At 45.0% G+C, this 23,253-nt stretch overlaps 1 protein-coding gene across 4 annotated transcripts in view; it reads right to left on the reverse strand.

The window, feature by feature from the left end:
- The window catches only part of LOC111141393 (cAMP-dependent protein kinase inhibitor gamma), a 96,705-nt gene that overhangs the window by 23,783 nt on the left and 49,669 nt on the right, over positions 1-23,253 (reverse strand). Inside the window, exon 1 of one of the 4 annotated variants that reach the window (XM_022493905.1) lies at positions 8,461-8,615. The exons of the other annotated variants lie outside the window; for them this stretch is intronic. The gene's annotated coding sequence lies outside the window, so the exon portion shown is untranslated. Of the gene's footprint in view, positions 1-8,460; positions 8,616-23,253 lie in introns of those variants that run through there. 4 annotated transcript variants of the gene reach the window in all.

Here is a 23,253-nt window from a genome sequence, read left to right on the forward strand (position 1 = left end):
AAAACTTTCAAGGTAAAATGACAAAATATAGAAATAGAACACTTAAGTTTCAAACCAGTTAGCATGTTCTTGGGTAGAGAAGTCTAATTATCCAAAAACATTAATTCTCTCCAAATTACTACATAGTTTTAATTAAATTTTAATAAGAATACAAATAGTTTTTTGGGGGAGAGTGAAATCGGTAAAATTACTTTAAAGTTCATATGGAATAATAAATTCCCCAAAATTTAGCCAAGAAATGGGAAAGAAAATTATTTTTAAAAAGTAAATAGGGGAGTTGTCTTAAGAGATAATAAAAATTTACTTCATAAAGACTTAAGAAAAAGATATGGTTGTAACATAAGAACAAACAGGTCTGTAGACTAAAGCAGCAAGTTCAGAAATGGATACAAGAAAGGAACTTAATTACCACGAAGATGGAATTTCAATGCAAAACAGAAAAGATGGCTTATTTAATAAATGGTGAGGGCATGTCTAGAACAAAGCTTGGCCACTACCTCTTTGCTACGTATAAACATAATTCCAAAGGGATTAAAGGTTCAGGATTAAATAATTAAAGCCATAAAAGTACTGGAAGAAAGTTTAGGAAAATATTTATATAACTGTGAGGTGGGGAAATTATTATTAAACAAGGCAAGAAATCCAGATACTATGATGAAAAAAACAGAAGAAATTTAACAAACAACAGATCAGGAAAAACAGTTGCAATACATATAGAATCCTTAATATATAAATATCTCCTATAACTTGTTAAGAAAAAAGCAAACAATTCCTAAGGAAAAAAGTGAAGGAAATTCAGAGAAGAGGAAAATAAAGTGGCCAATTCACATGAAACAATGTCCAATCTCACTAGTAGTAAAGAAAATACAAGGTAAGCATCTGTGAGATACCATCTTCTGCCATCACCTTGGTCACAGACAGTACGGACAGAAGACAGGATGGAGGGAGGAGGGGAATGGAGAGTGGAGGGAGAGACAGAGGGCAGGAGGAAGAGCAGAAAGAATATCTAATATTGGTAAAGATTTAGGGAAATGGAAGTACTCCTATATTTCTGAGAAGAATGTAAATTACTAGAACTCTTTATAAAGTAGGATATTCTCTATTAAAATGTCAAATACATACAATATATGTATATTATTATTAATATACAATATTATTTATGAAAATGTAACTTACAGAAATAAAAGCACCAGTATAGTCAATGGTATTATCATAGTGTTGTATGGTGACAGACGGTGGCTCCTTTTGTTCTGAGCACAGCATAACTTACAGACTTGTCTAATAACTATATTATACATCTGAAACTAATGTAACATTATGTGTCCACTATAATCAATTTAAATAAATAAATTAAATAAATAAATACATGCACCAGTAGAGAAGGCTATGCATATAAAGATATTTAGTGCAACAATATTTTTAGTGAAAACAAAACATAACTCGAACATCTGTCAAAGGAGAGACAGCTGAATATATTGTGGTCTTCTAGGTCAACAGTCCTGAAGCTATTTTAAAAGGTGCATTAGATTTATCCCTACCCAGGACCCATTATTTAGTGGGAAAAATAAAGTGCAAAATAAAAGTATGCTCCCACTTCTGACCAAACAACCACACATCTACACAAACCCTACACCCATTTCAATAGGAACTTGGAGAAAAGACACATACCAAACTGAGTTCAGAAGGATGGAAATGGGGAGTAAAGGGAAAGGAGAGATTATAACTTCTTTATAACATCTTCAAATTGTTTAGTTATAATGAGCATATGTATTAGTTTAGGGAAAATTAATGAAGATAAAAACAATGACAAGCATATGAGGGCAGAGAAAAAACTCTGATAAGCTGTGTTATACGCTACCCACTTGTCTTTACATCGGATAATTAACTCCATTTACTGTTACTTCTTTTTTGGTCAAATAGAACACGTTAATAGCCGGAAGACAAATATTTTTAAAAAGCTTCATGGGGGGGGTACTTAATTCCTAAGGATTGATGCTTTTTATTTAAGAAGGGGGAAAATATTACTTAAGAAAAAAAAAAAAAGAATTTCCCATGTTAAAATCCCAAAGAAAGCCTAAAACTCTGGCTTGAAACCGCCCTGTTTAGGTGGTGGTGTGTGGGCTGGTTCTGTGCTGTTGACTGTTTTCCATGGCTCGGTGCCCTTGCCTGCTTTCCTCCCCACAAACCAACTGAATACACTCCCGGGAGTGAACTGGCTGCTGGGAACCAGAGCCGCGCAACCCCCTCATCTCTGCTCACAGGCTCTCTTGGTCTCCAAGCAGATGCTTTGGCTTCTACATCAAATGGGTTCCGGAATGCATAGAAATGAAATGGCTTGCTTTTGCAAACCATTCTGACGGGAGGAGGAGAAGAGGAAATGGTTTATCTCAGCGGATGAAACAGAAGAGAAGAGGACCAGCGTTCCCAACAAGCTCTTGAAGGACAGGGACTCTACGGAATCTGCCCTTTCAGAGTCATGTGCAAGGTACACTCTGGCCTTCCCTGGTGGAATGCTTCGCTTTTAACTGTTATTTCATCGGTAATGAATATTGCACTGAAATAATAATGATACCTCACGTTTCTACAGCACTTGATATCTTACAAAGCACTTTAAGATACCTTAAAGGAGCCAGGTATCAGATCAGTATCACTCCCATTTATAGGTGAAAATGACTCAGAGAAGTTCAATCTTTTTCAGTCACGTGGCAAGTTGCTAACTCTGGTCTCCAAACCCCAAATCCAGCAGGGAGCTCAGGTATGAAATCACAGGGACAAAGGGGAACTACAGGCAAACCAATGAATAAAAGCAGGCTCTTGGGAAAAAAACAGCTCTTCCTGCCCCTTAGGGAAAAAAAGATTGTAGTCTAGGAGTAATATTCTATGCCACCTCAGAGAGAAACTCTCCTCATTTACTGGAATAGAGCTGCTGACTATGGGAAGGAAATCCCACGCTCCTGGGTCTGCCTACCCACATCCTACCTAACCTTCAAGGCCACTAGACCTCCAAAGCCCAGGGGGACAGAAGATGCATATCTTTTGTCTCTATGGCCTCAGGGCCCAGCCCTGGGTCTGGCACAGACTAAAAGCCACTAAGTTTCTATCTCTAGTAGTTTCGAATCCACCTACCTCTTCCATCCACCCCCACGCCTCGCCAGGGTCCTACCCAACGCCAATCCTCTCTCCCCGTGACTACTGCGACTGCCCCTCCATCCATCCCCCACACAGCAAACAGCACCCACAAAGGCCTACTGATTAATCATCGCCATCAGGCCCCTGACTAATTCTCTGAAGCCTCACCTCCGCCTCTTGCTCAGTTCCCTTCCCCTCCATGCTTCAGCCACGCTGGCTTCCCTTCAGGCTCTCCAACAGTCCACATGCTTTCCTGCCTTGGGCCCTCACCCACATGTACCTGTCCCTACCTGGATTATCCTTTCCCGCAACGCCCTTCTCCCCTACCTCCTGCCTTAGCTCTTGGCCTAATGAGCACCTCATCTCAGTTTAAACACTGCCTCGTCAAGCCTGCCTGCCCTGACCACATTCCTACTTATTTACTTTATAAAACCATACGTCCTTGGCTGTAAATGACAGTAAGAAGGATCATGCTTGTTTTATGACGTACTGTTCACTATCACCTTGCTCAGTGCCTGGCAGATAAGGAGGTGCTCCGTGAGCATCAGCTGAAACTATACGGAGCTGAAGGCTGGACTCAGATGCGAGTGTGCCGCGTTCTCAGGCTTTCCACGGCACTGTCCCTCTCTTAGGGCACATGATGACATGTGTAACAGTTACCAGAGTCTTTTTTTCCTATCAGATTACAAGCTACTTAGAAGTCTAATATACCTTGGTATTCCCTATCGTGCCTTGTGTAATGCCTGAACACAAGGGTTCTTCCGAACAGTGTATGAATTCTTGCACTGACACAGGGAAATACGAAGAAAGGCTACAGTCTCTAGTCAACCACAGACCACGGCTTCTCCTACTAGGGGACTGCCCCGCCAAGCCTTGAGCACCTTGGATAGGCAGAGACTCTGCCCAGAAAATGAGAAGTGAAACCTGGAAAGCAATGGTAGTGTGAGGGTGAGAACAGGACAAGCATGTACTGCTAAAGGGGAGTTTCTTACCTTGGCAGAAACTTTCTGGAGCCAAACCAGAATATGTGTAGGAGATCTAAGCAAGTTCCCCTCTGACCTAGCCATGCCCTATTAAAAAACCAGAGACATGAAACCACTGGGTGATGATTTAAGTGTTTTTCTGTACTGTCTAGCTTTCCTTCCATGAACATGTTCTAATTTCATAATCTGGGGAGAAAAAAAAAAACCCACCACAATAAATGTTATAAAAACAAACCAGCAGAAAAATCCAGTGACAATCTTAGACCGCAGAATCATCCGTCCTTATGTCTCCTTACTCGACTTGGGATTGCAGACTCCGGGTCCTCCAGGGTGGGGTCCCCCCTGCAATTAGTCAGGAAGAGTTCCCATCCTTCATCAGATGCCTTGGGCAGAAAGGAGCCAGGAGTGAAAGCTTCCGCAGGGCACAGTTCTCATCTCTCCCTAATGCAGGTGCTGGCAAAGCTCTGAGAATTAGGAGATGGAGGGGAAGTGTGGGGGTAACCAACCAGCTCAAGACCAGGATCCCCAGCTGGTGCTAAATGCTGGTGCAGCTCAACTGTTCATTGACGTGCCTGTCTTTGTGATGCGTGGAGAACCTCACAAGGCCACGGCTGTCTCCTCACAGCCCTGTTCCTCCACACACCCTAGTGCTTCGTACTAGTCTGCCTCCCGTGTAATTTACTGAATGGCAGAGATCACGCCTATGAAGTCCTAAACATAATGACTGACCTAGGTCCCGGGGACATAATAAGAAGGCATTTTTATAATGTTCCCAAAGGTCCATTATTCATTTTGGAAAAGCCCAGTTGAAGAGTAGTCATTTCTTGGAAGATCAAAGAGACTTCTTTTAAATAAAGTTAGGAAATGCCGGCCTCCTCAAGCAAGAGCCAATGCATTTTAACCTGCTGTTCACAATCACTCAGCATGGCAGCTTCCGAAGGAACCACTCTGTGAAGGCGCTCAAAGTTTTCATAAGGCCTTTCTGAAAGACTTCCAGGAGGTAGTGAGCGCAGCTTCGGGTCATGATTAATGACTTGTTTCCAAGAACTTGAGATTTTCCACGTCTGTCTCCACTTAGGAATCACTTCTGGCCCCTTGTATAAACACTCAGCAGAGTTAATTGGGTGAACTCAGCTTATCGTCACACTCAGAGAATAACACCTGCCACCAGTTTCTTCCTTAAGTGGCTGGGCTAGCATCCTCGGGTCCCAGGAGAACAGCACCTACTTCTGGTTTTGGTCTGAGCACCCGACTGAGTGATAGGAAATGGTGCTAAGGCTTGGCTGAAAGAGCCAGCATGGGAGCTCTGATCAATTCAGAGAGGACACCACATCCCGCGTACAGATGGCATCCTGTGACTGACGGGGCCAGGCCCTATATACATTGGCTAGCATTCTCTTTCTGGAAACCATAAAGTAGGCAACCCCAAGCATGTTTTTTGTGCCAACTAGGTGCACTATAAGCTTTATCCTGTCTCATCCTCGTGGCACCCCTGGAGGAAGGTGTGTGTAATTGTGACCCCCCCCCCCCCGCCCACGTTCCAGAAGAGAAGCAGGCTCTAGGAGGTAATCTGTTGGAGATGTCTCCACTAGGAGATGGTGAGGGCAGAGCTCTCTCTGCTACCCTCCCCAGCTTCTCACTGACCTCTACACAGTCTGAAGTTAACAGGGACTGTGGACACCCACCAGCCCAGGGGTCGCGAAGGTAAACGTCCACAGGGGCCAAGCGGCAGGCATGAGACCAGAGATGGTGACAGATGGGCAAGCAAATGACACAGACAGTACTAAACTGGAGAACAATCCTGCTAAAGACATTCAAATTCAAACAAAAATAAAAACTCAAAACAAATACCTTCCTTTCAGAATATCACCTCCTCACCACCGTCTTCGGAAGAGGGACCACCTTTTTTTTTTTCTCAATTAGGTGCCATGCATAACATGTAGCCCAACGCAGGGCTGGAACTCACCACCCTGAGATGAAGACCTGAGCTGAGATCAAGACCTGAGCTGAGATCAAGAGTCGGACGCGTAACTGACCGAGCCACCCAGGTGCTGCTGGGACCATTTTCTTAATTAGCCGGAATCTGGAGATCTTGAGCAGCTGGGCTGAGGCAGAGAGCCTTGGGCCCCCTGCCCAAGACCGTGCATGGCTCCGTGGTAGCAACGGTCCACTTTCAAAGGGTTGAGCCATGGAGAAGACCAAAACACTCAGATACGACAAGGGGCTTTGAGAACCCTCCTGGTAACCATGATCTTAACTCAAACAGTTTTTATTTTTATTTTTTTAAGATTTTATTTATTTGACAGACAGGGATTACAAGTAGGCAGAGGGGCAGGCAGAGAGAGAGGAGGTAGCAGGCTCCCCGCTGAGCAGAGAGCCCGATGTGGGGCTCGATCCCAGGACTCTGAGATCATGACCTGAGCCAAAGGCAGAGGCTTTAACCCACTGAGCCACCCAGGCACCCTCAAGCAGTTTTTAAATACTGCATTTTCCTGAGGGCTGGACACTCGGGTAGCCTTAAAGATAGAAATCTCTTAAACTGCCAACACCTGGCCCCCTGGCCGCTCAAAAATCCAGACCTGACCACATCTTCTGTTTTTCTTTGCACTCTGGCCCCAGCCACGCTGTCCTGAAGCAGCAGTCGCCATGTCTAGGTGACATGAGGTGGAAGGGCCCAGAGGGAGATTTTCCCTTCCTCTTCTCTTTATTGCCAAGCTAGGGACTAGGAGGGTGGCCTCTGTGTTAAAACTGAGTATGCCCCGTCTCCTCTGGACCTTTCTACCAGGGGACGGGGTTCTGGTCATGGATGAGACAGACTCACGAGAGGGGACACATGGTCTAGGGGAGACAGTGAATGAAGTTCTGCCAGTAATTATGTGAGCCCAGTTCAGGTGAACGGGGAAGGTGGTCGGGATGATACGGGAACATACCATGGAGATTAACCCTCAGTCAGTGGAGTTAGGAGCAAGGACACTGACCACCTCAGGTTATGGAAAAGGCTGAGCATCACGTGGGGTTGAGCACTTGAGAGACACTCGATAGGGATCATTCTTTTTCTCCCCGCCCCCACCCAACACTGTGCATGCGCCTGCACACCACGCTCAAGAATACCAAACCTTACAAAACTATAAAAAACCCAAAAGTAACTTACTGTTGCCTGTTTTATATCCTCTTTTAATTGTCCTTCCAGGGGCCGGTTTTTAGCCACTCTGGGGATACTGGAAACCAAGAGTACTTTGATCCTCAAGCTCTGAGGATTCTCCGCAAGCAGAAGAGATGCGGATGGTTCATTTCAAGCTGAATTCTAAAATATAGCGGTCATCTAGTTTTGTCCCTTTATTTAGGTACAAAAGAGGAAACAGGCCCAGAGTGTGGAACACTCGCTCAGGCGGCAAACCGTCCGTGGCTGGCCCTTTGTTTCTTAAAGCCGAAGTCTTTCCCCTTTAACCGTGATTTCCCAACTGTTTTGACCTGCGGGCAGGGACGGTGGGTCGCAGGCAGCAGCTGCAAACCCTGTACCGCACACACACACCCCGGGAGGGAGAATGGTCAGCTCAGGCGCCTGCGGGTGAGGGCCCCAGGGCAACAAGGCCCTGCCCTCCCCTCCCCTCCCCTCCGCACCGCTTGGAAGGACGCACCTGGCTTAAAGACCTGAGGACAGACCCCAACAAAGAAAATGCTGAAGTGCTTACTTAGACGATTGTTCTGTTTACTTTCTAGGCATCAACAGCAAATTTTAAAAAGGAAGCAATAAAAAGACCATGAAGCCAAAGTTAAAGTCTCCCCACGCTTCTTTCCGTCTTGGGAGTCCGCCCAGCTGCCGCACCAGTGGGATGCCTGTGATAAGCGAACTTCAGAAACCCAATCATTTCTAGATCGTGCATTTAGAATACCAATCTTGTCTTTGTGAGGGGAAGATTACAGGGAATTGTCACTTCCAGAGACACTTTTTTCTAGGATGTCTAAAATTGTTTGTACAGCCTTGGTAATTAGAGAAAAAACTAAAGGTTTTACAAACCCCGGTGTCTAATGAAGGACTTAACTTCTTCACCTATCTTCAGGGCAACGAGCTGCTTTTAAAGCTCTAGCCGATCTGTCTGTGTTCTTGGGGTAAAAATTCAAACAGCGTTTGAATGGAGCCCATCCGTGAAACTTGAGTTCAGACTCTAGCCCCAGGCAGTTGCAGACAAAGCCATAATTTGCAGAGCAATAATATATCATAATATAAAAATAGACACTTTCTGACCGACAGGCTGTGAAGCAAGCCAAGCCCTCCGGAGAGCTCTGCCTCCCTCCCTGCTCTCCCCAGGGCTGTGGGGGTGATGGTGGAGAATAAAGTTCTACTTACAAGAGCAGAGTTTCTCCAAGGTCCAGGGCTCCTCAGTCCAAGCCAAGGGAGAATTTAAGAAACCAGCATTCAAAACGCCTCCCTTTTGAGGGGTAGCGAGATTAGCAGACCAGGCCAGCGGTGCAGTCTGGATTCTTTCTCGCCCTCTCTCCCTCTCGGCGTCTCTAAATGAAATGCACTTCGAGGTTTTAGTGGGTGTTTCCCATGTCCCGGGCCAAGTAAGTCCCCATTTGTTGTAACCCAATGCTCAGCCTGATGATGTCAACCACTCAGCTCCCTTGCTCGGTTTCCACCTCTCCGTCCACGGGGGAGATCCATTTCCTCTGGACAATGAGCTGGGAGGCTGTAACTTCATCCCAGGCAGTCACATTTGCCTAACATCCTTCCTTCAATTTTCAACAGCGCAGACTTAGTGACAAAAGGCTTCCTATCCACTCACTGGGCCAGGGCTCCTGGTCTAAGTCCCTTTGCCTCTAGTCACCACTGAGTGAAAACGATCTAGTTTGCTTTGCTGTGTTTTAACTCACTTTTTTGGTGTGTAATACCCTCGTTAGGGTGGAGACTGGCATCCCCACTCCACCCCACCCTCCTTTCCTCCAGCTCCATGTTCCAAGTTGTTCCGTTTCCCCACCAAGTTTCCTAGGTGTGTGTTGGGCACGGTGTATGTTTGTCCTTCACTTAGGGGAGATGACACGTGCCCAAGCGCAAGGCTCAGAAGCAGCACTGGTCTGTTGCCTGGAGAACTCGTTTCTTTCTGGCCTCAATCACACTCCTAACTGAAGGAATCACACTCCTAACTCCCTTGACCTCAGTTTCCCCATCAATAAAATGATGGTCTGGGGGTCTTCCACTTCTGAAACTCAACGACTGAGGAGCTTATACCAGACGCAAGATAAAAAGACCTGTACTACAAGCTGGCTGATTACACGCTTGAGGGAGGGAAGAACCCTTGGCAGGTCAGAGGCCAATGCCCACGATGCCAGGCTCAGCCTGGCTCCTTCGACCCCCTTTGTGGTGGAGCCGCACTGTTTCTCTGGGAGAAAAACCCAAAGAATTCACTGAACAAGGCCTGGGGGACATGGAAAGAGGCAGCATAAACTACTCGATAAGATAAATAAGCAGGAGAGCTGTCCTTAGGGATTAACGTGGAACAGCAGTGATTAGGAGCGACCATAATAATCTCTTGCATTTGTGGAGTGCCTGCAGGCGGAGAGAGAAAAAAACTCTGTGCTTCTGGGTACAGAGCGAAGCAGTGTGACATGTACACTGCCTATGGGAACAGCGATCTGGGAACCAGAGCCATAGATCTGAGTCCTGTGTGACTTCACTTCTCTGAACTTTTTTTTTTTTAACTGTAAATTGGGGTAATAGGGCCTCCCTTTCAGGATTGTGAGGATTAAAGAGCACATGCAAGGGGCAGAAAGCACCTGCACACGCTAAGTGCTGATGGATGGTAGCTCCACTGTCCTACATAATCTCATCTGATTCTCATTTTAGGAGAATTAGTACCCAGGGGCTGAATTACCAGTCTGCTTTTCCTGGGTAGGAAAATGAAACAGAGACGCCAAGTGACATGCCCAAGGTCACACAGCTCAAGATTAAAGGGGCAGATATGGAAACTGAGTCTTTAACTCCTACTTAGTCCAGCACACATGCCATACACATACCAATGCTATTTCTTTTTTTCCTTTTTAAGATTTTATTTATTTGACACAGAGAGAGAGATCACAAGTAGGCAGAGAGGCAGGCAGAGAGTGAGAGAGAGGAGGAAGCAGGCTCCCCGCTGAGCAGAGAGCCAGACTCGGGGCTCAATCCCAGGACCCTGGGACCATGACCTGAGCGGAAGGCAGAGGCTTTAACCCACTGAGCCACCCAGGTGCCCCGCCAATGCTATTTCTAAATGGGATCGTTTCTCCTTAGAAAAATGGGCTAAACTTATTTTTTTTTTAAATGGGGAAGGGGTGGGTTCACCCAGGTTGGGGCCAGGGGGTTGGGGGGGAGTAGTCAATCTATTGCCTAAAGGAAACACTACAGGTCACTAGGTAAGAGGAGGTACTCACTTGCTTTGCTCCCCAAATACCATGTGACCCGAAGGAATCTGGGCTTCAGTCACCCCTTCCTCCAAAAGGCAGATCTGATTTGTCTTAAACCTACTCGGATGAGAAGCTGGGATTGAAGTTCTTTAGGGAAAGAAGAAAACTATTTAGAAGTGGAGGTAAGGCTGTGGGAGTTTATGACTTAACGAAAACTTTAATTCTCAGAACTCTCTGATGCTGTGATCAGGGAGGACCAAGCAAATAGACTATACGTTAGGAGGGAGTTTGCCAGTCCAAAGGCTCTCCCATAAGCGGGCGTAGGGCTGTGGTGGAATGAAAAGAACTCCAGTTAACGGGAGTTAACTCAGAGCCTGTTCCCAGCTCAGAGAGACCTGAGTTTCCCTCCTGTCCCTGGACCTTCCAGCATTGGATGACCTTGGGCAAGTTAACTTCTATGTAAAGTGAGAATAATAATGGCACTTAACATAAAAGGTTCTTATCTGGATTAAGGGCCTGTGAACTACAAGTTCAAAACTATTTGAAAAAAAAAATTGCAAAAATAAGCTGCGACATCCTAAAGTAAAGGCATTGTTTTCTCATTCTGACTTAGTGTCACCATGCTCTACCCCGAGGATGATGTAACAGTGCATGAATAAAGTCAAGAACGTCAGGAAGCCAGAAGAAGGACCCACTATTTCTTGAGAACATCAGAATGAATAAGGAACAAAAAGCCCACGGGGAACTGTGAGGCGTGTTCTCAGCAGCAACACGCAGCTTGGAGGGACGGGAGGTGGCGGCTGGGGCCGTTATCTGCCAGGCCTTTATTCCAGAAGTCCAAGTGCACATCAAGAAATGAGCTGGGCCCTGGACAGGTCAGTTTGCCAAAATCACTCTCAGTGCTTTGTTATTTGAACAAAAGTAAAAGTAAGGGGCCCATTCATAAAAACACAGATACTGTTTTCTTCAACCACATACATTTTCTGACCCTCACCTGTAACACTGAGTTAACTGTACACCTGTCACAGAACCACGGAGAACAGACAAGGCCGGGCGCTCCTCTGCCTTCGGAGTGCCGACGACTAATGACAGCAGGGACACTGGTGGCCTGGCGCCACGCTCTGTGCTGAGTGCTCTCGAGACACCACCTTCCATTAGCCTTTCACCTGGGAGGTGAGGAGCTTTAACAGCCCCTCCACTCACAGCTGCGGAGGCCGATGCTGCTGGGCCAACCGACCAGCACGAGGCTCACGGGACTAAGTGACAGAGCCTGGGCTCCTCGCCAGGGCTGCTGGGGCCCGGCCGGGATTCGCAGTCCCTTCCTCCGCTGCCTTCGGGAGGGTTTCCCTGCAGGAAAGCTGGCAGCTCGTCACAGCCCGCAGTCTCAGCTCCATCTGAAGAGGAAGGAAACTCCGCCTGCTCCTGCACACAGAGCTGGTCTGACGGGCTCAGACAGCCCCCCTGCCACAAGGCTGCCCTGAGTTCCCACCCCTCACCCCGGTCTGGAAGGGGTCTCCCCCTCTGATATTCCATAGGACTTTACTGTTCCTCTATCAAGAAACTTACCCTTTTCTCCTCTTTGAGGCTTATTTATTTCTGGACAGCTCTTACTTATGCTGCTGCTAGAATCTGAGCTTCTTATAGAAAAGCTCTGTGTTTAATTTATGAGCATTTTGTACATAGGAGACACTTATTAAAATAAGGAAGGCTATAAATAACGAAGACTTCTAACGGATGCTTACCATATGCCAGATAGTATTCTAACTGCTCTACAAAAATCATCTCATTTAACCCCCACGAGGGTCCTGTGAGGTAGATCTTACTACCACCACCCAACCAACGAGGAGATTCTAGACCTGTCAGTCACGGAGCCCGTTCAGCTGGCAACTGACTGGCACCTGCTGAAAGGAGTATATGATGAATAAATTCTGGGCCCCGCGACTGACCTCGGAGTCCAAACAGCTGCTACAAAATGCAATGACCTCCTCACCCTATCCAAGGCAGTTTCAGCTGTCATGCCATTTCAAACTCACTTATCCATTGAGAAGGATGCTGACTGAGACTTCAAGTTGTAATTACAGATTTTGTTTTCTTTCCAATTACAATTGTTTATTGTAAAAAAAAAAAGAAAGAAAGAAAGAAAGATAAAAGAACAGAAAACAGGGAGGAAAATCATCCATCATTCAACCACCCAGAAATAACCAGTTAACTTCCTGGCATACAGACCCCCAAAGAGCCACACCTACACTGAAAACAATATTTGGGGGCACCTGGGAGGCTCAGCTGGTTAAGTGTCCAACTCTTGATTTCAGCTCAGGTCGCGATCATGATTTCAAGCCCTGCACTGGGCTCCACCCTGTATGTGGAACCTACTTAGAAAAATAACAAAAAAAATTTTCTTTAAATCAGACACACAAATCATTTGGGGACAGAGAGGAGTCAATCCCACAAAAGATGACAAATGTTTGATGTTATTTTTTCTTCTGGTTTTGGAGTACACTTGGCTGTTTTCTTTTCTTTCTTTTTTTTTTTTTTTTTAAGATTTCATTTATTTATTTGACAGAGAGAGACACACAGCGAGAGAGAGAGAGAGCACAAGCAGGGGGAGTGGTTGAGGGAGAAGCAGACTCTCCACTGAGCAGGGAGGCCCATGTGGGGTTTGATCCCAGGACCCTGGGATCATGACCGGAGCCGAAGGCAGACGCTTAACGACTGAGCCACCCAGGCACCCCACCTGCCTGCTTTCTCTACAGGGTTTGATGTCCGGAGGGTCCACCTCCTTGGCCCCCTTGGACGGCTGCTGATGTAGCCAGTGCACCCAATGGAGGGATCCGGCAGAAGGGAAGCCTGATCCCAGAGAGTATGCACCCAAAAAATGGGTAAGTTCACAGAATACCTCCCTTCTAGTATGAGACTGGGCGTCCTTATCCTGTCCTTTGAAGGACCCTCAGTCTCATTGCTGCTCAGGTGCCCTAAAGCCAACTGTACCCATCGGTGTGGTACACAGAGCTCCTAGCAGCCTTCCAGGCTGGGCTGAGGCCTATGCGGCAAACAGACACCAATTCCAGAGGAAACGAAGGCCTATCTCCTAAAAGGAGGCTTTTATTATTGCTTACAATTGGGGGGAAAAATTACAGAGCATTTGAGAAAACCAACAGCATGACAGAAACTAAAGTAAAGAGAAAATTTACTTTTTTTTTTTTAAAGATTTTATTTATTTATTTGACAGAGAGAGATCACAAGTAGGCAGAGAGGCAGGCAGAGGGAGAGGGGGGAAGCAGGCTCCCTGCCAAGCAGAGAGCCCGATGTGGGGCTCGATCCCAGGACCCTGAGATCATGACCTGAGCCAAAGGCAGAGGCTTAACCCACTGAGCCACCCAGGTGCCCCAAGAGAAAATGGACTCTTATGGGAAAGAAAATTCAGACAAGTGAAAACCTTTAAAAAAAAATTCTTATGTTTTCAGAGAGATTCTGATGATATCATATCCACAAAACGAAATAAGTTGATAAAACTGGACTCTTGGAAATTAATAATATTAAATTAACAGGTCAGTAGAAAAACTGGAAATTAAGAAAAGGAAATCTTCCAAAATACAGTATAGGGAAAAAATATTTAAAGGATGAAAAAGAATTTTGATATAGAACAGTAATCCGGGAAATTCAACATCTGTCTGAAACAGGAATTCCAGAGAAAGAATACAAAGAAAAGTACAATAGGAAATTATCTAAGAAATCATGAGGGAACATTCCTAGAGTCAAACATTATATTTTTAAGACTTTAATTATTTGAGAGAGAGAGAAAGAGCACATGAGGAGGGGGGAGGGGTAGAGGGAGAGGAAGAAGCAGACTCCCCACTGAACAGGGAGCCCAAGGTGGGACTCAATCCCAGGACCCCGGGATCATGACCTGAGCCGAAGGCAGATGCTTAATTGACTGAGCCACTCAGGTAGCCCCCAAATTGCATCTTTAAACTGAAAAGTTTATCAAGTGCTGAGGAGAAGGGAAGAGTCGATCATGCCTGCATGTAGTCTCCTAACCTTTCAGAATTCAAAAGGAAAAAAATCCTACATGTTTCTAGAGAGACAAACTGTTTCAAAAGAAAAGAATCAGACTGGTATCACACTTCTGAACAAGAATGGCTGCTTGAAAACACCGGAGCAACGCTTTCGAAGGTAAACATTCTAGGGGCGCCTGGGTGGCTCAGTGGGTTAAAGCCTCTGCCTTCAGCTCAGGTTATGATCCCAGGGTTCTGGGATCGAGCCCTGCATCGGGTTCTCTGCTCCACAGGGAGCCTGCTCCCCCCTGTCTCTGCCTGCCTTTCTGCCTACTTGTGATCTCTGTCTGTCAAATAAATAAAAATCTTAAAAAAAAAAAAAAAAAAGGTAAACGTTCTAAAGGAAAATGACTTGGAACCTAGAATTCATCCTCACCCAGACAAAATAAAGCCATTTTTGAGGCATACGAGGACTCAGGACTGTTTCTCTCTTGTGCACTGTTTTCTCAGTAAACTCTTGGAGAATATGCTTCACCTAAATGAGGGTTTAAGCTATAAAGTAGGATTTGAAAGCAGGGATCTAACAAGAGAGATGGAAGGAATGCCAAGGCTGAAGATGAGGGCAGCTGTGGACCTCAGCAGACCTGCGGACCTAGAGAGCACCAGACTACCGCGCGACGGTGGCAGCCTCTAGGAAAGCAGAGCTGAAGGACCCCCCACCCCCACCCCGAGACAGGTCTGCTGAAAACTGTACTGAGAGTCCATGGGAAAACAAGGACAGCCTTTACAGGAAGAAACAAGGAAAACTGAGCATATTAAAGAAGCTGTTATTAGTCCAGGAAAAGTCATACAGAAAGGAAAAATAACCAGAAAGTTACTGGCTCAGCAGGAGATAGTATTTATGATGCCATAATGCTATAAAACACTGAAAACTGACTTAACCAAAAAACTGTGATATTCGGAGAAAAAGGTAAAGGAGAAGTGCGAAGGGGGCTCTGGTGCTCGTGAAAAAGCTAAAGTCCACCTGCTCTATCCTAGCAGGTCCGGAGGTAACACCTAAAACTGAAAAACGAAGAAAAAGCAGTATGGTAGTGTGTGGTCCTTGTTTGCATCTGAATGAAAAAATACGTGATCAGCGATTTCTGCAAGTAATAAGGGATTATTAATTATTTTATGTGTGATAATGGTAGCATAGTTACGTTTTTAAAAAAGCAGTCCTTGTTCTCTTAGAGATAACACGCTGAAGTAGCTATTAATGAAATGACATGATGTTTAAAACTTACTCCAAAATTATCCAGTAGCAGGGGGAAAAGTGGCCACAGGCATAGATGAAACAAGGCAGGTCGTGATTTTTTTTTTTTTTAATTTATTTGACAGACAGAGATCACAAGTAGGCAGAGAGGCAGGCAGAGAGAGAGGAAGGAAAGCAGGCTCCCTGCTGAGCAGAGAGCCCGATGCTGGGCTCAATCCCAGGACCCTGGGATCATGACCTGAGCCGAAAGCAGAGGCTTTAACCCACTGAGCCACCCAGGTGCCCCAGGTCATGATTCCTTTTTTTTTTTTTTTAAAGATTTTATTTATTTGACAGAGAGAGAGATCACAAGTAGAGAGAGAGAGAGGAGGAAGCAGGCTCCCTGCCTAGCAGAGAGCCTGATGTGGGACTCGATCCCAGAACCCTGAGATCAGGACCTGAGCTGAAGGTAGAGGCTTAACCCACTGAGCCACCCAGGCAGCCCGGTCATGATTCTTGAAGCTTGGCTCATTATATTATTCGAATATTGTCCATGTTCTAAAATTTCCATAAGAAAATGTTCACAGAGAGAGAGAGCTGTATAAGCATATTATTTGGATATATGGAAGTAACAGAACGAACAGCCAGCAGGATCAAAAGTGTACGCTCTTGGGACCAGGGCAGGAGGCAGGGCAGGAGGCAGGGGACTAGTGGGAGCAGGAGACAGCTGTTTTCAGTGCAAGTTTATAATGATATTTGATCTTAAAAAGAATAAAGCAAACCTATGTGCATGTGCCATTTTGACTAAAACAAAAATTTTAAAAATACGTATTTATTGGGGCACCTGGGTGGCTCAGTGGGTTAAAGCCTCTGCCTTCAGCTCAGGTCATGATCCCAGGGTCCTGGGAGCCCACATAGGGCTCTCTGCTCAGCAGGGAGCCTGCCTCCCTCTCTCTCTGCCTACTTGCGATCTCTGTCTGCCAAATAAATAAAATCTTAAAAAAAAAAGTATATTTATTTTAGAGAGAGGGAAAGAATAGGGGGAAGGGGCAGAGAGAGAGGGAGAGAAAGAATCTCAAGCAGATTCCCTGTTGAGTGTAGAGCCTGATGTGGGGGGCTTGATCCCACCTCTGAGATCATGACCCGAGCTGAAATCAAGAGTAGGATACTTAATGTGCTGAGCCACCCACCCAGATGCCCCAAAACACAATGCATTTAATTTTTTTGAAAAGATTTAATTTGTGAGACAGAGCATGAGCAGGGCTAAGGGCAGAGCGACTTCCTGCCGAGTGCAGAGCCTGACATGGTGTTCAATCCCAGGACCCCGAGATCACAACCTGAGCCGAAGTCAGACACTTAACTGACTGAGCCTCCCAGGTGCCCCAACACAATTAATTTTAAAAAGGAAATGGAAGGGGTGGGGAGGGCATGTGGCCGGCTCGGTCAGTGCAGCATGCGACTCTTGATCTTAGGGTTGTGAGTTCGAGCCCCAAGGGTGTAGAGATCACTTAAAAAAAAAAAAAAAGAAACGGAGGGTTAAAAGCAGAAGTCACCTCAGGTGAGGGGGAAAGCAGGAAACTGATGCCTTTTTGGACTTGCAGTTTTTTCAACTGATGTTCCTATATTATGATTTTTAGAAAATATTATCTATTTTTATTAGTTTTTGCCATCAGCTTTTAGCTGGGCCTTTTGCTAATCCCGACATTTACAAACTGAATCTGTTTCTCCAGGTAAAGATCCTGAATAACCCAGAGTGAGTATCTCCACATTAAATGTAATAATAATTATTACTGCAGTTTAATAATTATCTACCATTTGTCAGTGCTTTATATATGTTATTTCTAATCTTTATAACACTGTTGGAAGACTGATATCATATTCCCATTTTACAGATGGTAAGATTAAGGGTGAGAGACACATCAGCCGCGTGCTTGAGGTTACAGAGCAGAAGGCCAAGCTTGAGACTCTTCCCACTACCCTATCTCTCCTTCACAGCCCACTGGTTTGGGACAGTCCAGAACGTGCTTTTGCATCCATTTTGTCATCCGATCCATGAAGCGGGAGAGACAGAATTACCTCTACCTGACAGATGAAGAATGAAAGCGGAAAGGTAACTTGCTGAAGCGTCCAGGTTTCCCGTTCCTTAACTCAGGACTTCTCTGTCATCCCCATCATCTGTCCCCTCTACAACAAAATGCGGTTTTCATAACCTCCTCAGAGGCATGTGACATAAGAGTCACTGTAAATGGATGCGGTTGAAGCAGGAATTTTAAAAAGAGACTTATTTTTTCCAAAGGAAATGTAGTAATAAACCATGGAATGTCCTTAGTTGCTCTAACGTCAGCATTTTACTCGAGTCCTCAAAGGGGTTCTTAAAATGTCAGCAGCCTGTCTTCCTGGCAGAGGGAGATGGGCGGCTGGCAGGGGCAGCCTGCAGCAGTTCTGACAACCGGTGCCACGTTTCTCGGCTCCAAAAGAAGGGAATGAGCCAGGCATGCTTTGGCCCTGGAAAAAAAAAGTGTGTCTCCATCTCCTAAATCTACTTCCATCAGTGGCCATGCGGCCCCAGGGCTTTTGATAGTTGCCAGGAAGCTTAGATCGGTGCTACTCACGAGCATAGCAGCTCATAGAGCTGTATGACAGGCTGGGGCGGGGGGCAGGGGGGGGGGGAGCCCAAAGTGGGGAACTGAAGGGCTTGAATGTCTGTCCTCTGGTCATCTCCAACCCTGGGTAGCTGATGGCCCTGCCTGGCAAAGAAGCAGACTAAGAGCTGGGCCCAAGGGCCATGAACTTGGCTTAAGAGCCTGTTCCCTGGCTGTTCCGGCATCTGAACAATGGCCAAGCAGCAGCTAGGGGGAAGGAGCTGTTTACTCGAGTTCAAACTATTTATAGGACCAGCAATCTGCACATATTTGGATGACAAATCTCTGGGTTGCAAGTGAGCCATGCTTTGCTCCTGGACAATTTCATCAAACACACTCCCTCCCCACGCCGCCCCCGGGCCCCTTTGTGTTGCCCTTAGGATGTTTGTTTTATTTAAATTGCTGAGTTAAAAAAAAAAAATCAAGATCATAAAAAGAAATCACATTTTAGGAACAAGAGACCTTAATCCATTTGCCTAGGAGCTTAAACTACATTGTATCATTTTCTTTCAGGCTAGAATCAGAGATTAAATTCTAATACATGCGTAAATTTTAAAAATAAGACAAATTAAAACAGTATCCGCATGAGCTCTGTAATTTCACAGGTACTTGATCACTGTAATGATGCTGAGCCCCAGTCAAGCCCTGCAAAAAGGAATGTTTCCGACAATGGTTCTAAGACGATAAAAGGCCCCACAGAACAGATCCACAAACGCTATGCAACCAGATCCATGTTACAGCCAAACAGAGGAGGCACTACACCCCGAGGGTGCCCGCAATGCCGCTGCCCCCAGCGTGTGCCACCCAGGAAGGGGTTTGATTGGAACAAAAAGACGTACAGAGCCTTCCGCACCGTTTCAACACACAAAAGGTTACGGTACCCTTGCCAACGCATTTGTTTGGAAAAACCAGCGTACCTCCAAATGCTGCCTTGTTTTTACAGCAAAGGCAATGCTAATCAGCCGCCTCCCCTGAGCCAGGCACTGCCTCATTCCGAAAGGGAGATGTGGATGGTAATCGACATGCATGCCCCCGCTAACATGCTGGCGGCCTCCAGCCCCATCGCCCAATCGGGCAGGAACTGGTGCAGAGAGAAAGGGCGCTGAGTGAGAAGAAAGGTTTAGAGTACAGGGGGTGATGCTGGACAATTAAGAGATTCCTCCAAGGGACCAACTTGTTTCCTTATTTTTAACCCCTGCTAACGAAGCTCTTTAGAAGACAAACACGGAATGTCTCCAAGATAATCTTTAGATTAACCCCACTTTTTTTTCCCCAAAGATTTTATTTACTTATTTGTTTGACAGAGAGAGAGAGCATGAGAGAGGAAACAGAAGCAGGGGGAGTAGGAGAGGGAAAAGCAGGCTTCCCACCCGCATGGAGCCCGACCTGGGGCTTGATCCCAGGACTTCGGGATCATGACCTGAGCTGAAGGCAGACGCTTAATGACTGAGCCATCCAGGTGTCCCTAGATTAAACCCACTTTTTAAAAAATCAGGAGAAAAGTAAAAGTAGTAAAAGGGTGAAGGAATGAAGCATGTTTATATATAGAGGGAATGTAAATTATTTTAGAAATATTTTGCTGATCAGTTGGTAATATTTGGGCAATATGTGATTAAAGGCTTTAATGCACGTAAATTTGATCCCATGAGTCTACTTCTAGGAATTTAAACCATTTCCTCATCATTCAGACCTTAGCTAAAATGTCACCTCTTGGGGACTTCTCCAACCCACTCAACCTAAGGTAACTACCCATCTATCACATCATTTTCCTTTTTAAAAGATTTTATTTATTTATTTGAGAGAGCGAGCACCCAAGTTGGGGGAGAGTCAGAGGGAGAGGGAGAAGCAGACTCCTTGATGAGCATGGAACCTGATGCAGGACTCGATTTCAGGACCCTGAGAGATCATGACCTGAGCCAAAGGCAGATGCCCAACTGAGCCATCCAGGTGCCCCAGATCACTTTCTTTTAATTGTCTGCACAGTACTGCTATTTTTCTTATCCATTAATTTCTGAACTGTTCATCCTCACTGCCATTCCCTACCATCCACACTAAAATGTTAGCTTTATAGGAGCAGGGACCAGGTTTGTCAAATGTACTGCTTTCTTCCTATGTGCTGGGTACTAGCCGCAGATGTTACATGCGTCATCTCATTCAGTCCTCACAGCCGTATGAGGTTTGTTATTATCCCATTCTACAGATGAGCAAACTGAGGCACAGTTTTAAGTCTAGTGAGTGGCCAGCAAATGGCAGTGGGAACATGAACACTGCTGTGTATGACCACAAAGCCTTTGCTCTTAACTGCCTCCCTCAAAACGAGCCAGAAGTTTCAAACTACACACTTTTTGACCAAGCATTACAGTTCTGGAAATTTGTTATATGGAGATAATCAGACAAGAACAACGGTGAGATACATTTTTATTTACTGCAGGCTGCTTACAGAAGCAAATATTGGAAATATGTTTAGGCAAGTCATCAGTTAGCTATAAGCCTCAAGTTTACTTTTTGGTAAACAGGAGGCCCCATCTCAGAGATACTGTGAAGATTTAATGAGACAGAGCACAGTACGTGGCTCATAGTCAGGGTTTTACTGTTTGCTATATGCATTTACATCTCTAAAAGGATACACAAGAAACCAAATTGTTATCAGAGGCCATCTCTGGACAGCAGGATTATGGGGGAGGGCTTTCATTAACTAAATTGTGTACTTCCACATTGGTCTAATTTTTATAAAATTCATACTGATGTCATAGTCATAAAAAATAAATATATTACTACTAAAAAAATAAAAAAGAATATGAAGGGGCACCTGGCGACTCAGTTGGTTAAGTGTCTGCCTTCGGCTCGGGTCATGATCTCTCAGGGTCTCAGGGTCTCTCTCGAGCCCCACGTCTGGGCTCTCTGTTCAGCGGAGAGCCTTTTTCTCCCTCTCTCTCTACTACTCCCTCTGCTTGTGCTCTCTCACTGTGTCAAATAAATAAAATCTTAGAAAAAAAAAAAAAAGAACATGAAGAAAACGTTAAAGAAACTTGGAGAAGAAAACTCAGTTTATGGGACAGTGAGGGAAATTAGTTTAGTAGATCTCAAACTAAAAATGTTCCTCCTCTTTTGTGCTATGAAGGAGTAAGATCTTCAGTGGGCTTATGGGTCCTACCCCACTGCAAAGGCCTGCATTCACAGTGAAGTCAGAGAGATTTTTAATAAGAACTCAGACCTAAGAATTTACTCAGATGGATTCAAGAAATTTGAAAGGATGCTAAAATATATATATATATATAAATATATTTTTTATATTTTATATTTATAAATTTTTTATATTTTATATTTATAAATATAAAATGAAAGAAAATCTTTATAGCCACATCTGCCTTCTAAAGAGAAAGACTGTCAAATATGAGGCCCTTTTAGCTACCAGCCACCTTTTTGAGTTCAGCCATGCTAAAAAACAACAGAAATAAAAGCCAAAGGTTGCCAAGTTGCTCTGCATGATAAATAAAGAAGAACTGAATTCCAGGGGGAATCTGTGAGGAATAAAAGAAGGGGAAGGAGCAAGGACCCAGGGAGATGCCAGAGGTCCAGGATCTGGGGTTCCCAAACCACCAGCAAAGCTGGTAACAATTAAAATTCTTTTTGTGAGTGTATTCCCTGTTCTTGGTGGAAAATAGAAAGGGACCAAGTTTCAATTTTGAACTGATAGGCTGAGAAACAGAGGAAGAGGAGGCAGAGATGACCCAGAGAACACCTTCACCCCCTAGGAACCTGCAGAACCTTGGGGGAAACCTCAGATTTCTACATGGCAAGAAACAAGGGGTCAAGCTGATCTTATCTAGATCTTAAAGTGCTAACACATCAGAGTTTATATGGTTTATTTATCAAGAGGGATATTTATTTATCAAGGACAAATTGATATGTATGTGGGCACAAAAATAAATTAACTCGACTACTCTTCCACACCACTGAAAAGCTTTTCACAGTTTGTGTGGTGTTGCTAACTCATTTTAGGTCACGTATTCCTTTGAGGATGTGATGAAAGCTAAGATCCTGCTCTTTGGAAAATGTGTATCATTTCAAGGGGTCTGCGGACCTCTCTGGAGGCCATCTCTGGGACATTCACTATAGGGAGACTGTAACAGCATTGATGGTCATTGCTTGTTGTTGACAATGGGTACCCCAAGTCACCTTGCAGTTTATGCAGAAAATATAAGAACACCGCTGACATTCATTGATTTATAAAGATAATACACATAATCCTGAAGGTATAAACAATGCAATGTGATCTCTGTACTGATTTATAGTTAACTGAGGGAAGGAAAGACAACAGACTGCTACAATAGGGTGGGATAAGTCAGACTGTACATTTCAGACTAACCTCACCCCTCCACTTCCTTTTTGGCCCTAGGACTCACTAACTACAAATGGAACAACAGGTGGAAATGAGTGACATGAATACAGAGTACAAGCAGAGGAAATCAACAAGAGGCCAGGACACTGGGGCTGTTTATTTTATTTAAAGATTTTATTTATTTATTGGACAGAGAGAGACACAGTGAGAGAGGGAACACAAGCAGGGGGAGTGGGAGAGGGAAAGCAGGCTTGCTGCTGAGCAGGGAGTCCCATGTGGGGCTCCATCCCAGGACCCTGAGATCATGACCTGAGCCAAAGACAGACACTTAATGACTGAGCACCTCAGGTGCCCCTGGGGCTATTTTATTTTATTTTATTTACTTATTTATTTATTATTTTAAATATTTTATTTATTCACTTGACAGAGAGACAGAAAGAGGACACAAGTAGGCAGAGTGGCAGGCAGAGGGAGAGGGAGAAGCACGCTCTCTGCTGAGCAGGAAGGCCGATGCCGGGCTCCATCCCAGGATTCTGGGATCATGACCTGA

Source organism: Enhydra lutris, unplaced genomic scaffold (assembly GCF_002288905.1).
Source record: "Enhydra lutris kenyoni isolate GAN:26980312 unplaced genomic scaffold, ASM228890v2 scaffoldscaffold6, whole genome shotgun sequence".
Taxonomy (NCBI): Eukaryota; Metazoa; Chordata; class Mammalia; order Carnivora; family Mustelidae; genus Enhydra; species Enhydra lutris.